This window comes from Myxocyprinus asiaticus, chromosome 22, assembly GCF_019703515.2.
Source record: "Myxocyprinus asiaticus isolate MX2 ecotype Aquarium Trade chromosome 22, UBuf_Myxa_2, whole genome shotgun sequence".
NCBI lineage: Eukaryota > Metazoa > Chordata > Actinopteri > Cypriniformes > Catostomidae > Myxocyprinus > Myxocyprinus asiaticus.
Window position 1 is genome coordinate 33,615,617 of NC_059365.1, and position 16,614 is coordinate 33,632,230.

General features: G+C 38.9%; 1 protein-coding gene across 4 annotated transcripts in view; it reads left to right on the forward strand.

Annotated features, from left to right (window-relative positions):
• The first annotated feature begins 3,924 nt into the window (after positions 1–3,924).
• The window catches only part of LOC127413116 (palmitoyltransferase ZDHHC5-B-like), a 32,390-nt gene continuing 19,700 nt past the window's right edge, over positions 3,925–16,614 (forward strand). For 2 of the 4 annotated variants that reach the window (XM_051649987.1, XM_051649989.1), the window contains exon 1: positions 15,020–15,764. The gene's annotated coding sequence lies outside the window, so the exon portion shown is untranslated. Of the gene's footprint in view, positions 4,523–4,603; positions 4,712–8,321; positions 8,442–8,522; positions 8,661–14,319; positions 15,765–16,614 lie in introns of those variants that run through there. The other 2 variants (XR_007892545.1, XR_007892546.1) reach the window with 2 other exon arrangements.

Genomic DNA, 16,614 nt, shown 5'->3' on the forward strand with positions numbered 1-16,614 from the left:
ATTACGTCAAATGCTCTCTGTTGCTGATGCTGAAAAACTAATTCATGCGTTCATGACCTCAAGACTAGATTATTGTAATGCATTACTGGGAGGATGTCCAGCAAGTTCAATAAATAAACTTCAATTGGTTCAAAATGCAGCAGCCGGAATGCTGATGAGAACCAAGAAATATGATCATATTAGCCCCATTTTATAGTCGTTACATTGGCTACCTGTTAAATTTCGTATTAATTTTAAAATTCTGTTAACTACGTACAAAGCTTTGAATGGTCTAGCTATGCAGTACTTAAGTGACCTTCTACCACACTATATTCCATCACGTTCATTACAATCACAAATTCTGGCATGTTAATAGTTCCTAAAATATAAAAATCCACAAAAGGAGGTAGATCCTTTTCATATTTGGCTCCTAAACTATGGAATAGTCTCCCTAACACTGTTCAAGATGCAGACACACTCACTCAGTTTAAGTCTAGACTAAAGACTCATCTATTTAGCCAGGCATACACCTAATGTATCTCTCAACTCACAATTAGGCTGCTTTAGTTAGGTCTGCCGGAATCAGAAACGGTGATCATGAGCTACGTATAACTCTGCAATAAATTGAATGGCATCTATGCTAATATTATTTTATTTGTTTCCCTGTCTCAACCTCGGGACTCCTATACTGAGGTCACCAGAACCAGCCAGATCCTGCTCCGTTCCTGCTTGGTGTTGGACTCCACTTCTACGTGTCTCTGAGTGATGATGACTAATAGCAGCCAGTGCCAGCCAAACATCACTTCAGTCTATTACGATGGACTTCAGAGGATGAACTGATGCCAATGCCAACCATAAAACATGGGATACTTCAAATGCCATAGACTGAACCTTGGACTTAGGATAGACCTCACCGAAATTACCGGCCAGGTTGAACTGCAATGAACCTAACTGATCTCTGCCTACATCACCTCAGTCTAATGATGGACTATACTCTTGAAATGGAATACAAACACTATCAATTAATTGCCAACAAAACCCTTCATCAGCCAACTAACAAGGACAATTGCATCTATGTGAACTTCTGCAGTTAATCCAGGATGAACTTCAAAGACATTAGTCATTAACCTTACAGTTCATACAAAATATTTGTTTTCAACACTGACCATTAACACTTACTTAGTTTAATAATTTTAAACCATGACTTGCACTATACATAAGTAATATTGGCATTATATTCATGATATTAGCCAGAGGAGAACTGGCCCTCACAGTGAGCCTGGTTTCTCCCAGGGTTATTTTTCTCCATTAACCAACATCTTATGGAGTTTTGTGTTCCTTGCCACAGTCGGCTTCGGCTTGCTCACTGGGATTATAAATACAATTATTATTTAATTACTTATTTTAAACAATTCACAATTGTTTTTTATCAAACTACACAATGATGACTCTAAGACATTATTCATATTACAGTTTTATCTTCTGTTAATGCCTGATCTTCTGTAAAGCTGCTTTGAAACGATGTGTGTTGTGAAAGGCGCTATACAAATAAATTTGACTTGACTTGACTTTAAGAATCTGCTGTGGAGTATATTTAACATCTCCAGTTTCAGCTCTTCAAGTTGAAATGGGTGAAATGCCTCTACAATTAATAAGACAGCAGTTAATGGGGTCGTATTGGGCAAACTTAGGGGGCCAAAGTGGAAATCACCCTACAAAAAAGGTAGTGAGTCCTAGTTGGGAAAATGGAAAAAGTAAATGCACCAGTATTGGTTGGGTTATTGGAGATTTAGTTAAAGATATGGGATTAGAGGAGTATTGATATGCATCAATATTAACTATGCTACCAGTACCGTTATGGGTCATGCCACAGCCCAATTTTGATCTAACTCTATTAGAAATAAGACAAAATGAAGGACATAGTGAATCAGATGTGTATAAGGTTAGGGAGTATGTGGGTTTGAGATATGGGGATTTCACACACAATTTCACAGATGCTTCAAAAGATCCAAAAAATGGTCACGTAGGGGTTGCATACACAATTCAAAGTTGAAAGTGTCTAGGATAAGTAGTATATCAGATTATTTATCTGTGTTTACTGGAGAAATGATTGCTATAATGATGGCAGTAAAGTGGGTAAGTGAAGTTAGAGCTCAATGTGTAAACATATGCTCAGACTCTGCTCATACCTTTTAAGTCTAAGTGGCCAGCAATCAGTTACAAGACAGGATTTGGTAATAGATATTCTTCAGGATTTATATTAATTACTGCAGAATAATATAGAGTGCTGTGCAAAAGTCTTAGGCACATAAGATGGTTATTTATATTTTCAGCTTTAGTGTGTCAATAGGACATAGAAATGTTAGACTCCCAAACATTACTTTTGCAAATAGAAAAGATAAGAATAGAAGAACAGGGAGCCCTGCAACAGATGTCATGGCCCCCACAAAGCCCCCCACTGAACATTGTGTCAATCTGAGATTACATAAAGAGACAGAAAAACCAAGAAAAACTGTGTCCAGGTGTACCTAGGAGAATTGGTGCTGTTTTAAAGGCAAAGGTGGTCATACCAAATATTGATTTAGCTTTTTTTATGTTAACTGGACTTTGTATGACATTAAGTGATAAATGAAAACTATTTGTGTCATTATTTTTGAAGACATCCTCACTATATGATATTTTTCACAAGTGCCTAAAACTTTTGCACAGTACTGTGCATGTTCAGTTTTTGTGGTTTCCTGCGCATGTGGGGTTGAAATGAAATGAAGAGGCGGATACATTGGCTAAGAAGGCATTAGAAAGGGGAACAGTGGATATCCAAGTGTCTTTTAGTAGATCAGAGATAAAAATCAATAATCAAAAAGAATATTAATAACATATGGCAACAGCAATGGGGTAATGAAATAAAAAGGCAGATATTTGTATGCAATTCAACCAGCAGTAAGAAAGGGTAGGTTATCAGGAGGGAGAAGGAGAGAATATAATAACAAGACTAAGTTTGGGTCATACAGGGCTGAACAGTATGTAATGTTAGCCAGCTGGTAGGTAGCTGTGAAGTGTGTAAACCTCACTCCTCTGGCCTCAAGAGGCGCACTAGCGATTGACGCTAGAGGCTGTAGCCTTTTGCCGCTCCGTTAGCGCGCCCGCCTCCCATGCCGGAGACCCCAGTTCGAATCTCGCTTGGAGTGGGTCGAGCAGGACCAGTTACATTGGTGCCGTGAACTGGATGGTAGTGAGGTTTAGGGGGGTGAGTGTAAAGTTAGCCAGCTGGTAGGTAGCTGTGTAGTGTGTATACCTCACTCCCCTGGCCTCAAGAGGTGCACTAGCGACTGACGTTAGAGACTGTAGCCTTTAGCCTCCTCGTTAGCGTGCCTGCCTCCTGTGCCGGAGACCCCAGTTCAAATCTTGCTTGGAGCGGGTCAAGCAGGACCAGTTACAAGTACATTATACTCAATAGGGAAACATCCAACAGGATTTTGTGAATTGTGTGGAGTCAGTGAGTCGGTGGAGCATGTAATTGTTCAGTGTAGGAGATATTGAGTGGAAAGAAAGAGAGTAATAGGAGAGTTAAGCAGTAAAGGGAGAACAGCTTACATTAAAGAATGTGTTAAATCCACAAATAGGAAGTAATAAAAAATCTATAGTGATGAAATATCTGGAAAGTTCTGGACTAGTTAATCGAATATAAGGTTAAAGGATTTTTATTTTTTAGGGGCTACGTGTGGAAGCTGGAGGAGCTGACCACGCAGCGCCAGCTGAAGCTGCAGCCCAAACGGGGTTAGGAAATTAGGTGTGAAAATAGATAGGGTGGTGTAGGTACTGTGTTTGTAAATAGAGTGTCGATGGTCCAAATGGGAGATAGGTGGCGGTAATGCACCAATGGGTTTGCGAACCGCCGTAAAACAGCAAGAAGAAGAAGAAGAAGAAGAAGAAGATGATGTCATCTACACGCGACACGTCTTCATCACTGTGGTGTGATGCTTTGATAAAAGAAAAGCCTGATAAAAGCCAGACCACAGTTAATTTAATTATATCGACAGGCTAACAGGAGCAATCTAACAGTACCTATAACACAGTGCCACTTATGTGTAAAGTCTTATTAAACACTCAGTATACCACACAGGGAACCAGTTCCAACAGGTGTATAGCACACTAATTAGTGACACATATGGATTACAAGTAGCTAACAAAACAGTAAACAACGCTAATGAACATGATATAACATATCTGAACATATTCTGATCATCTTAGTTCTTGCTCTATTATAGCCATGACCGCAGAATCCCCAGAAAAGTCAGCCGAGGAAGGCTTAAGCTCGTCGGGCAGTGCTGGAGCAGGGACACGCTTCGACCTGGAGAAGGAGACTGAACTGCGCTTCGAGATCGAAGCAGGAGAACGAGTCCATCTCGAGCTGTTGTCTGGTATGGCAGAGGTGTTCGGTTCCGAACTGAACAAGAATAAGAAGTACAACTTTGGGTCAGGCTCTAAAGTCGCTGTGTTCACTTGGCAAGGCTGCAGTGTTTCACTCACAGGCAAGACAGAGGTGAGAGAGGTCAGATAGCAGCGGTCTGGACTGCAGGGGATGTATAATGAATTTAAACATGTCTCTCCCACACGAATATAGGTGGCTTACATCTCAAAAGATACGCCTATGCTACTGTATCTCAACACTCATGCAGCTCTAGAGCAGATGAGACGGCAAGCAGAGAAAGACAACGAGAGAGGGCCACGGGTATGTTACAAGACATATATCTCTGACAGTCAATGTATAGATTTAAATTGACAACCATATCATACACAGACACGTCTAGATGATAGTTAAAAGAATAGTTCACCCAAAAATGTAAATTCTGTTATCATTATCTCACCCTCATGTTGTTCTGTCATGGAACACAAAAGGAGATTTAAGGGACTTACAGCCTCAGTAATAATTAACTCATTAAATTATATGGGGACTGAGGCTGTCAATCCCTTACATTCTACCTAACATCTCCTTTTGTGAGTCTTATGGATTTGGAACAGTACAAGGCTGAGTAAATGATGGCAGAATTTGTATTTATGTGTGAACTATCCCTTTAAGGGTCAGTCCATCTCAAGTGGTTCAATACAGGTTGCTTGACTGTTATTTATTTATTTATTTTTTGAGTGTTTACCTCTATGTACTGGTGTTGCAAAACCACCAGATTTGTATTTTTATTTTACTTGGTTTAACCACGATGGCCATCTTTGTGTCATGGCATACGACAAATTTTGGTTATACAGCTGTTTACGGAAACCTCAGTATCGGCTCAGGATGGTCCTAGCTCCTTGGAACAAAAACTGATCTCTAGAACACATTACAAAGCACATTTACATGTTCTTGTTCCTTAGACTTAGAACTTAAGCCCTAATGTAATGATCAAGATTGCTCAAAGTTCCACTTTCAGGGTCAGTTTATAATGGGAAGGGTTCAAGTCTCAGCCTTAATTTTTTTAGTGGGTACCTAGGTAAGTATAGTGTGCATGCAGAACATTTCAGGTTTGAGGCTTCTCTTATTTTTGTATTTTTTTTTTTATGGGGGTGAGAAAGTGCAATTTTTCTAAAATTCCCCTCATTTTCAGGTTGAATATCTCTGGTGGAGGACCTGATAGGAACCTGAAATTTTCACAGAAATAAGTCCTCTATAGTAGCATTCTGCTGTAAAATGAGTTTGAGATTCCACTGGTTACAGAGCTAGGGCTAGTTGAAATCTGGGCAAAAACCTACTTTATTCATGCATTGGAGAAATGATCAGATGTAATATAAGCATAACAAGTAATAAAAATGAACAGTATTTTACAGTAATTATGTTTATGATTGACATACAATAGCTTTTGCTTGTCAGTGAGGTCTAAAATGTTACTACGTTTGATATTGGCAACGATGAAGCATGATCTATCACAGAGTTCTTCAGAAAGTTCAAAAACAAAAGCGTTTAGTTTTAAGTAATCTTAATGCACTGTATGTGGAGTTTAAAAATCAGCACCCAGAGTTAAAGATAGGGAGATCCAACATTTTTTTGAACTGAGGCCATAATGATGTGTGCTGACAGGAGCATCTGGAACTCACACTGTCTGTGTTTGCACACAACATCAGAACATCGAGCTGATGGTTGAGTCAGCAAAGCTAAAAGTGGACTACAAGGACCTGCTGGAACTTCTAGTTTGTGACATAAACAGTTATGACTGCATGCTCAACAAGTGTGACCAGTGTCCAGGTATACAATCCTTACTGCAGATGCTTGAAGAGTCAGACAAAAATGACTCACTTCCTGATAACATCACCTTTAAGCAGTGGGTTAGGAATGACAGAGCAGTTATGATCACTGTCGTTCTCCCTAGGGATGAATTCTCTGTTTCTCTGGCTGAGAAACTCAATACATTAAAGATACACCATTGGTTGAGGACATCAGCGTGGAAAACTGTGATGTTTTTACAAGATTCTTCCACCCACCTGGACCAAGAACATCATTCAAAATGTCTACTGAGGACAAAGTGTGGGTTCCCATGAACAATGTTCTCAGAAAACTGACACATGCCAAATTGACTACTGTCACCGGACGCTCCCACAACATTTCAGAGAGACTGAGTGAGGAAATCTCACAGCTTCTAATAAAAGATTTACATGTAAAATACAGTTCATTTTTATTATTTGTTATGCTTATATTACATCTGATCATTTCTCCAAATGCATGAGTAAAGTAGGCTTTTCCCCAGATTTCTACTAGCCCTAGCTCTGTAACCAGTGGAATCTCAAGCTCAGCAGAATGCTGTTATTTTACTATAGAGGACTTACTTCTGTGAAAAGTTCAGGTTTCTATCAGGTCCGCCACCAGAGATATTCAACCCGAAAGTGAGGGGAATTTAAAAAAAATTGCACTTTCTGGAGAAGTCTCAAACCTGAAATGTTCTGCATGCACACTATACTTACCTAGGTACCCCCTAAAAAAATTAAGATTGAGAATCGAACCCTTCCCATTATGAATTTACCCTAAAATGGAACTTTGAGCAATCTTGAGCATTACATTAGGACTTAAGTTCTAAGTCAAAGGAACAAGAATGTGCAAAATGTATATATGTGCATGTACCTTGTAATGTGTTCTAGAGATCAGTTTTTGTTCCAAGGAGCTAGGACCATCCTGAGCCAAGATATTGAGGTTTCCGTAAACAGCTGTATAACCAAAATTTGTCATGTGCCATGACACAACACTGGCCGTTGTGGTTAAACCAAGTAAAATAAAAATACAAAACTGGTGGTTTTGCAACACCAATACATAGAGGTAAACACTCAAAAAAAAAAAAAAAAAAAAAAATTAAAAATGGTCAAGCAACCAACTTTACAATTATTGGACCACTTGAGATGGACTGACCCTTAACCCTTAAATGCATACCTCGGGTCTTAAATGACCCAGGACCTCATTCCACCTCCTTTACCTCATCCATTTTTTTGGAGTTATGCCCACACCTCTTTAGTGTTCCTTAACCTTTCTCTTATAAATAACAATTCATACAATAAAAAATGCAGAAATTCAAAAAAAAAAAAACATTCTAATTGTTTAATTACAAAAAGTGTATAGGGTCTAGTGATCCGAGATATGTAATAGTGTTGCAAAATATATTTAATCTTCTATAAATCATATTTTTATGATTACCTATCTATTTAAGTTTACTGTCACAGGATATATATTTCTTTGTTTATTATAAGACAAATGAGTGCCATATTCATTCAAATGACTACTATTTCATATTAATTTTCTGTGCAATTGTTGGGAATTAAAACTATTCCAGATGCATGTACACATACATACTATAGATGCTATTTGATATATGATTGACTTGAGTTACATTTGACATTGAAATTTGAAGAAGCAGCAACGTGGAAGTAAACTATAGCAAGTGTAACACATGAACAGTAGTATTTGGCTATTGTCATTTGGGTGAACAACTGAAATGATGTAAAGCTGTGCATCCGTTTATTTAGACTCAATAAGTGCCTGAGAAAATACATATGTGTAGCTCGGTATGCATTTGACAGACAGTTGAGTCTCATAAAATTTAAACGTTTAAGTAATAAATCCCTTTCTATCATTTGTTGCATCATCTCTGATATATGAAAAATAAAACACCAAATATAACAGAATATACTATATTTTATTATTTTCTAATTGTCTAAAAATGCTTTGAAAATGAAACACTATCTGGGCATTTTGTAGATCCATTTGTGATACTTATAAGTGCTGGGTCGCCAAAGACGAGGTACTGTATGTAATAATGTTTGAAAAAACAGATATGCATTTAAGGGTTAAATGTGAGGTGTGATTACAGGTAATGGTTGTTGGACCAACTGATGTGGGAAAGTCAACAGTGTGTCGACTGTTGCTGAACTATGCTGTGCGGCTGGGGCGAAGGCCTACGCTGGTAGAACTGGATGTTGGCCAAAGCGGTGTAAGTAAATAATGCCTGAAATACCGATTAATGCAGCATAAGTTATGCGCTATCTGTATATTTAATTGTTCTTGTCTGTAGGTGTCTGTGCCTGGAACTATGTCAGCTCTGTGCATCGAGCGTCCTGCTGATGTAGAAGAAGGCTTCTCTGTGCAGGCTCCGCTTGTCTTTCATTTTGGCTCCACTACACCAGGAACCAACATCAAACTTTACAACAAGGTAATGACAAAATTGCACTTAAAACTGCTGATAGACTAAACTTTAGCCCCAAAAAATAGAAAGACAATAGAGGGCACCATCTGCATACGGTTTAATCATAATGACAATGAGAAGATATCTGTGCATCAAAATATAAATTACTGTTTTTCTGTAATTGTTGATACAGAAACATCAAGGACCAAGGTCAATTTCTTTAGCCATAACTAAGCTATGTGTAAGTCACTACTTAGATTGGTAATAGCGTAAATGGACACTAAGTTACAATTTATGCTCTACTAAATATTTGAGAAAATATTTATTCATTAAACATAGATGAAACAAACCCCTAAGTGTCAACTAAATATTTATGGAAGCCTCCGACCAGGAGTAACGGTTGAAATAAAACTGCAAACTGATTAAATTACATTAGTGAACTCATGTTTTGCATGACAGACTTAAATCCTTTAGACATGTATGATGTTGACATTTACACTCGTTTACATTTGACTGAGAACATTATGTAAAAAATACTTATTTCTTAGTGGCTCTTCAGCATGAAACTCTTCTAAACGGTGCACTTTCTGGTGTGCATCACCCGGTGTCACTGCCATGGCAACTTTCAACACAAACAAAATATGTAGGATATTACAAGGAATAAATGTCACTTTTTCCCAATATGTTGTATTAGTATTCATTTATTGCCCCTTTTTAATTTTAGATGCAGTTTCTGAAAATTATTATTTTTATATATATATATATATATATATATATATATTTTATTATTATTATTATTTTTTTTTACATATCAAATTTCTTTGGAAATTTAATTAATTATTGCTGACAGTTATGTGAGACAAAAAGGTCTGAACATCAACCGTAACAAGATAAAACTGATAGGTGTTAGATCAACCATCCTGACCGACAAAACAAGGAATGTTAGATCCAGTCTCCATCTAGATCTCTCTCCAAATATCAGAGTTTTGTCTGGTATCCAAAACCCAGTCAACATCAACAGATTGTTATGTGAACTCCTATCAGCCCAAGAGATATACCTATCAGCAGAAGGCAGGAGATGAAGTGATGGAAATGACTACTTCACAACATCGTCCTGTGATGTTTAAGGGGTCATGACATATATATATATATATATATATTATATAACATTTTATTATCTTCCCTGAGGTTCACGTATAATATTTGTAAAGTGTCTTTGCACCAAAACATAACTTTCCACCTTGTCTCTGGCCCTCTGTCTGAAACGCTCTGTTTTAAACTGTCTGGCCCTTTAAGACTTCAATGTAAATGCCCACTGTTGTGATTGGCTGACATGGTGCAGCCCTTCCAAAACAGGTATATTTTAAACCCAATCCGAAGAAAATGAACAAACACAACATTATAAAACTACATTTCAGTGTTAACACATATCGTACACCCAACAAATTTCATCTGAATGTATCAAACTGTTCACTCAAGCACAGCATAAACAGTCATGACATTTAAAAAACATTTGTGAATGGAATTGGTTGCTTACAGTTTTTCGTCCAGTAGTCCAATTTTAGCCATCCTATCTTTCAATAACAGTTCCTTTGCAAAGCTTGAATCATACTGTGACTGTTTCACAAGCAATTCCACGCTGAAATCTTCTGAATATGCAAATGTAATACAATCCACTGTGATATTGGGTGCTTCAACCGGCATCAACAGGCCAAAGCAGAGATGCTGGTCTTCACCAGAGTGAAATCTCACATTTTCCCAGGTTGTTTACACGCAGAATGGTATATGTTTCTCCCAGTCAGTGGCAGCAGCAGAATGAGAGACATTTTTAAAAGTTGCACTTGTACCGCTCTTAAAACGCGGTGCACATCGCTGGTGTTGTGCGAAAAGGCATCAATACGATCAAATATGTCCATGTTTACAAAAGACCAACAATTAAAAAAAAGCACAAATGGGTGCAAAAACGGTCAAGGATGCCTTCAAAACAGCACAACAGCAAGACAGGTGACAAGTGCAGATGAATGAAACACAATGGAGGTCTCCATTTTAGAGTTATAACTTGACATTGCATCTTTTACAAGTGGCATGAGATGTATGATAATGGTCAAAGCCGTTTGTCTAGTGCACGTTTATGTAGAAAAACATTTAAATCCAGACAGGCACATGAAGGTGTCCTGTGTAAGTCCACTTTGGATGAATTTCCCATGACAGGATGAATTTCCCATGACAGAGTGGGTGTGGCCAAAGGTGCAATGACAAAAAATAGGCGTTGATGTCTTGCTGAAGAGGCAGTCATATGCAGATGTATTTGGTCCTTGTGATGTCACAAGTTCCACAAAATCCAGCGTGCTGAGTGACTCCAGCCAGGTCTCCTAAGCAACCAAATTGGCCTGGTTGCTAGGGAGGGTAGAGTCACATGGGGTAACCTCTTCGTGTTCGCTATAATGTGGTTCTGCTCTCGGTAGGGCACGTGGTGAGTTGTGCGTGAATGCCACAGAGAATAGCGTGAAACCTCCACACGTGCTATGTCTCCGTGGTAACGTCCTCAACAAGCCACGTGATAAGATGCGCGGATTGATGGTCTCAGACTCGGAGGCAACTGAGATTCATCCTCCACCACCCGGATTGAGGCGAGTCACTATGCCACCACGAGGACATGGAGGGCATTGGGAATTGGGCATTCCAAACTGGGGAGAAAAACAAAATTAGGGATGTTCCAATCGATCGGCCATTGATCGGTATTGGCTGATATTCACGTCCTGTGACTCGATTGGTGATTGGTAATTTGGCCGATCGCGTAAACTGATCTCTCATGTCGCAAAAGACGCGTGGCTCCTTTAAGACTTCAGCAACTTTGTCATGGCATCACAGAGTGTGGGGAATACTGGCATAGTGTTGTAAGACAACAAACTTGATTCAGCAGTTGAGAACGATGCAGTGGGAGAGTTATGGCGAATATGAAAACTTTGTGTACTGTACTGTTAATGTGGTGTTTCACACATGACAAGCAAAGGGAAATCAGTGCGAGCTGTGAAACTGTCCTTCTTATCGTTCATGGCAGCAGCTTCTCAATCTCCACCAGGCATAGGCATCTCAGTAATAACGCGAGTTACAAGATGTGGTGTAATTCAAACATCTTTGTTAAATATCTCCTGATTAAACGGTATTAACAATAGTAGCCCCCGAAGGGTCCAGAAACATGCACTCTTTCTCTGCTTTCCTTTCATCTCTTGCGCTCATGAGAGAGTGCGTGTTCCCATCATTAAAGTTCAAGCAGCAACAAGTGAAAAATTCACTATTAATCCAATCATCCAAATAAATGAAAAGGCAGGGAAGGAATTTATAAATTAGATAATTCTCCATACAATATTAAGATACCAAAATATAATGTATTAAATATAATGCAAATATATAAAAAAGAAATACAATAAGGAATAATAATTATATGAAAAATGTATGTCACATTAAGTTTAATTGCACCTATGGGTTATCAGATTGTCTTCAGTTTGACACTAAGCTTCATTTTTTTTATAGGGCTATCTGTCTTAATATAGAGAATATTTTTTTAGCCTATACTTAAAAAAAGCTTTTAAATAAGCCTTTTTAATTTATTTATTTATTTTGTTAATAAAAACTTGGCAAAGTGATATTACTGGGAAGAGGAAAATTCAATTAATAGTGACAGTGTGCAGAAAGCTTACATATAGCCAGTTATGACAGAGATCCTGATAAAAGCTGAAATGATTGGTATCGGCCGATCAGGTGAGACAAGAAGATCGGTGATCGGATCGGCTGTAAAAATCCTGATCGGAGCATCCCTAGTTTAAATAAATGCTCTTTTTCTATTAAGGAGGAAGTTTTCAGTTCTGACACTTACAGTATGTATTTATAGTACAATGACCTCTTATACTGTATGTCAAAAGATCAAGGAAAATTTGATTCCTCATGTCATGACCCCTTTAAAGTCACTGAAATGGTGACTACTCTTCATTTCTAAGGCCGGCACCAGCAATCTTCCCTCTGATTTTCAGGTGGTACATAATCACCATGCAAGTGGAGGGAGACAATGCGTATGCATTAGTGTCTGCCAGCAGGAGGTCATTAATCCCTTGACTGCCAGCACTCCCTACTGTGATAATCAGTTCACAAACTCCTAAACAACATCCGGCTTGTTTGAAATTAGCGTTGGCAGTTAGTGGGATGTGAACACCATTGCAGTTACCAGTGAGCTTCAGGCCAAAGTCCAGTTCATAGATAAATGTGAAGTAAAAGAGTGTTTTCCAGAAGTTTTTTAAAGGATGGAAGCAAAATATTTTTCTGCAGGAAAAGAATGCCGTCCAATTAAAAGTGCACATGGACGGTGCATATGGAGAGGCTCATTGCTCTCTTGAAGCCGCACACACTCAGGTTGCCTTTAAAAACTCAAATTAGATCATTAGATCCATCATAGGTTTACAAAGAGTCTTTAGACTTCGGGATAGTTCACCCAAAAATGAAAATTCTCTCATCATTTACTCACCCTCATGCCATCCCAGATGTGTATGACTTTCTTTCTTCTGCTGAACACAAACGAAGATTTTTAGAAGAATATCTCAGCTCTGTAGGTCCATACAATGCAAGTGAATGGTGGCCAGAACTTTGAAGGTCCAAAAGCACATAAACGCAGCATAAAAAGTAATCCATACGACTCCAGTGGTTAAATCTATGTCTTCAGAAGTGATATGATAGGTGTGGGTGATAAACAGATCAATATTTAAGAGCTTTTTTACAATAAATTCTCCTTCCTGCCCAGTAGGTGGCGATATGTACAAAGAATATGAATCGCCAAAAATAAAAGAAGAATTTTAATGTGAAAGTGTAGATTTATATTAAAAAGGACTTAAATATTGATCTGTTTCTTACCCACACCTATCATATCACTTCTGACGATTTACATTTAACCACTGGAGTCTTATGGATTACTTTTATTCTGCCTTTATGTTCTTTTTTTGAGCTTCAAAGTTCTGGTCACCATTCACTTGCATTGCATGGATCAACAGAGCTGAGATATTCTTCTAAAAATCTTTGTTTGTGTTCTGCAGAAGAAAGAAAGTCATACACATCTGGGATGGCACGAGGGTGAGTAAATGATGAGAGAATTTTCATTTTAAGTGTTTTGTGCAGGAATCGTCTTCCATCGTAGTTGTTAGTGGCACTGTTCATGTCAACGGTTAATCCAAACCTATTTATTTTCCTAAAGTTCCTCAGAGTGGTGACCTTGTGGTTATAGGTCCAGGGGTTTGGGTCCAGCCCAGGTCATGCTCCTGTCCCGTTCAGTTCTCTCTCTCCCTCCTTGATTGCCTGTTTGTCTCTAATCAATAAAATGTAACAAAAACCCACAAATGAGTTCATTATTGTGATTGTCTTTGTAATCTCTATATCAAAACATATTAACTTGCTGTGTCTCTGAAATTACTTTTCTTTTTGGCTGATTTCATGCTTTTACTTTTTCAACTGCTCTGCCCCAATCACCTAATCGATTCCTGATTGATAAAATAAGTCTCTCTTTTTTTCATTGAATATCCTGTTTCATTTATAAAAACATGACATTTCCTGTTGACTTCTATCTGTGGCATGCTCCACCTAGACACTTTAATAGAATTAATTATAATTGAAGTCCCTTTCTTTCTCTTTGTGTTGTGTGTAGCTGACTTCATGCCTCGCAGAAGTGTTTTCTCAGCGCTGTGAGGTGAACCGCAAAGCTAGTGTGGGTGGCTGTATTATCAACACCTGTGGCTGGGTCAAAGGTGCAGGCTACCAGGCTCTGGTCCACTGTGCTTCAGCCTTCCAGGTGGATGTTGTTCTAGTCCTGGACCAGGAACGTCTCTACAACGAGCTGAAACGTGACCTGCCACACTTTGTACGTGTAGTCCTTCTGCCAAAGTCTGGTGGCGTGGTGGAGCGCTCCAAGGACTGCCGGCGAGAGTCACGGGACGAAAAGATCCGGGAATACTTCTATGGCTTTCGTGGAACCTCCTTTTACCCCCACGCCTATGATGTATGCTTTTCAGATGTGCGCATCTACAAGATTGGTGCACCCTCTATCCCAGACTCTTGTCTGCCGCTGGGCATGTCCCAGGACGACACCCAGCTGAAACTTGTCCCGGTCAGCCCCGGTCGGGATTTGACCCATCATGTGCTAAGCGTGAGTTCTGTGGAGGATGAGGCCGAGTCGGGTGATGGTCAGAGCAGAGGAATTTTAGAGAGTCCCATCTGTGGCTTCATAGTCGTGACAGCGGTGGACACACAAGCTCAGGTGATGACGGTTCTCTCACCAGCGCCCAGACCTCTGCCGCGGCACACTCTGCTCATCATGGACATTCGTTTCATTGACCTTAAGTAGATGACCTGCAATGTAATGGGGGGAAAAAGGACTGTAAGTGAAAGGGGTAACAGAGGGGCAATGAGTCTAAACAGGTCTCGGAGATGTCTACCGAAACACCATATTTCTAAAGTTCTTCCACAGTATGTATAGATATATTTAGTTTTCAAAGGGCAGTTTTAATTATTTTGTACATTTGTAAAAGCTATTCTATTTATTTTTTTATTATAAAAATAAAATAAAAAAAGTTTCATCTGTCCATCTGAACAAACAATAAAACAAACCAAAACCGGTTTGACTACATATTATTCTGCATACCATACCACTTCAATGATGTTGCATCCTTTGAGCAAATTAATGAGCTATTACTAAGTTGACTAATTTGTCTAACATCCAGAAGAGCTCTCCTGGATGTGCTATACCATACTGGTGCCCTTAAATGATGCTAGGGCCAAAGATGAGGATGAGGATGATGATGCCTTGTTAGGAGGGTTTATTTTTGGTTTATCAGACATTGCTTTGGATGAACCACTTGGGGAGTTTTCTGCCCCGGGCTTAGACAGATCAGAAACCAGTTTCCCAGTCCTTAGAAAGAGATGGAGATCAAATGAGAGAGAGAGGACAGAGAGAGCTGAAGCTCCTCTTCCATCAGATAATTCTGCTGCTGTCTCGGGTCAGGATGCAAAGGAGAAACCGAGAGTTCAAATCGTAGGATGTGTCAATAAACCAGCCATTTAAAGTACGCAAAGAGCAGGGACCTCCGGAGAAAAGTAAGTATATGTTAGCGGATGCAATTCATGAAGTGTCGATGGTTTGTCTGACTGTGTTTCAAGCCAAGTTGTCATTTGGCTTCGTTTCGCTTGGACACCGGCGGTCGTGCACAAGAATATCGCCCGCGTTTAAATCGCCTTCAGTCGGGGAGGTAGAAACTCCAGTCGCAGGCTTCACTTTGAGGCCGAGTTCAACAGAAACGCAAAAGCACACATGAAGACTGAAATTATTGCACTATGGCTCATTTTCGGACAGTTTTACAATTTTATAGGTACATTTTAATTAATTTGTCTTTTCGAAATGCCCTTTTAACTCTGTTGGGTGGTATTTTGGAGGACGGTATCATAAGTTAAGGTAAGCGGGACAAAGGTGCAATATTTTTTTACTCTTTTAGACATTTTTATTTTATTTTTTGTATAATAATGTTTGTATTCTGATGTAATAAATGTCGGTATTCAAGTCACTACCCTTTTAATTTGTGCTTCTATGACGGTGTGTCAACACCTAGTGAGTTGTCTAGCTAGGCATCTTTTTTTTTTGGGCACCATAGGCTTTGGGAATGCACCTGTGATGTCTAATAGTGCAGACTAGGCAGGCTGCTCATCACCAGGCTTTGAAATGCAGCCTATATTCTTCATATACAAGGTCCGCAGTCACATATCTAGTGAACTAGACATCAGTTAATAGCTGCCCTGGATTAACCCTTGTGCGTCAAAAAAAAAAAAAAAAAAAAAAATTACTCAGAGGTCCTTCGAGGACAAAAATCTGCCATAATAATATTATATGTTAATATTATTTTCCACTTTCAATGAGTTAATTTTTTTTAACCAACATCAGTCCTGATCATAA